We start from the raw sequence: 1,357 nt of genomic DNA, 5'->3' as shown, positions 1-1,357 counted from the left end.
GTGGTTCCTTTAGGTTCAACAATCCGGTCTTGCTGAACTATACTACTGTTCGATAGGTACACTTGCCTTAATCGTGATAATAAGCTACTCCCAAGAACGATTCATTCATAAATGTTTAAAACCTATCACGAATATCACGCATCAAGTTTTTGGCACCGTTGCCGGGGAACTAGGATATTAGGAACACTCAATTTTTATTACTTTAGCTATTTTACTTTTATTGCAATTTAAATTTTTATTTTCTTTTCTAACTTTTCATTTATTTTCTTCTGACAGGTATTTCTAGTTTATGACCAGAAGAAACCCGTCAGGACCACTACTTTTTGACGGTGAGATCGACCGCACAGTTTTCAAAAACTGAAGAGAAAGAAGGCGAAGCCTAAGATACACAGAGGACGAGCAAGAGGACGACACTTTAACCGCAACCGAGGAGATTGCTGAAAATGAAGAAAATCCTCTACCTCCTGCGATTGCTGTTGATCCAATAAATCAGAATCCTGCTCCACGCACTATGTATGATTATGCTAAACCTAATTTAACAGGAACTGAATCGAGCATAGTTAGGCTTGCTGTTGCTGTAAATAATTTTGAACTGAAACCTAACACCATTCAATTGATCCAACAGTTTGTTAATTTGATGGCTTACAGGACGAGGATCCTAACGCTCACTTGGAAAATTTCTTAGAGTTTTACGACACTTTTAAAATTAATGGCGTTTCTGATGATGCCATTCGCCTTTGGTTGTTTCCTTTTTCATTGAGGAATAAGGCTAAACAGTGATTGAACTCGTTGCCATGAGGATCAATCACTACTTGGGAACAGATGACTGAAAAATTTTTATTAAAATATTTTTCGCCGGCTAAAACGGCCAAATTACATAATGATATTGCCTTTTTTGTGCATATGGATTTAGAAACACTCTACGATGCATGAGAAAGATACAAGGACCTTTTGTGAAGATGCCCTCACCATGGGTTACTACTCTGGCTACAGGTCCAAACCTTTCACAATGGCCTGAACCCTTCGACTCGACAGATGATTGACGCAGTCGCTGGTGGAACTATCAATAATAAGACACCTGAGGCAGCTTACGAATTTATTGAGGAGATGCCACTGAATAACTATTAGTGGCAAGTTATGAGGATAAAGCCGACGAAAGCAGGTGGTGTTTTCAACCTCGATGCAGTTACTATGCTATCTAACCAAGTAGAACTATTAAATAAAAAGATTGACGGTTTGTGTGGTTCTACTCAGGTACATCCAGCGATGAGGTGCGATTCGAATGGATGAGTAGTATGCACAGAATATCAACCCTTCAATCCTAGCATCGAGGAGGAACAAGTCCAATATTTAGGTA

General features: G+C 39.1%; 1 non-coding gene across 1 annotated transcript; it reads right to left on the bottom strand.

Moving 5' to 3' along the window:
* Window positions 1-871: 871 nt before the first annotated feature.
* On the bottom strand, window positions 872-977 carry LOC128295686 (small nucleolar RNA R71). The gene has a single exon (XR_008286245.1). It is a non-coding gene; the product is annotated as a small nucleolar RNA R71 (small nucleolar RNA).
* Between the last annotated feature and the right edge of the window lie 380 nt (window positions 978-1,357).

The sequence above is a fragment of the Gossypium arboreum genome, chromosome 7 (assembly GCF_025698485.1).
Source record: "Gossypium arboreum isolate Shixiya-1 chromosome 7, ASM2569848v2, whole genome shotgun sequence".
Classification (NCBI taxonomy): Eukaryota; Viridiplantae; Streptophyta; class Magnoliopsida; order Malvales; family Malvaceae; genus Gossypium; species Gossypium arboreum.
This window is presented reverse-complemented; position numbering and strand designations above follow the sequence as displayed.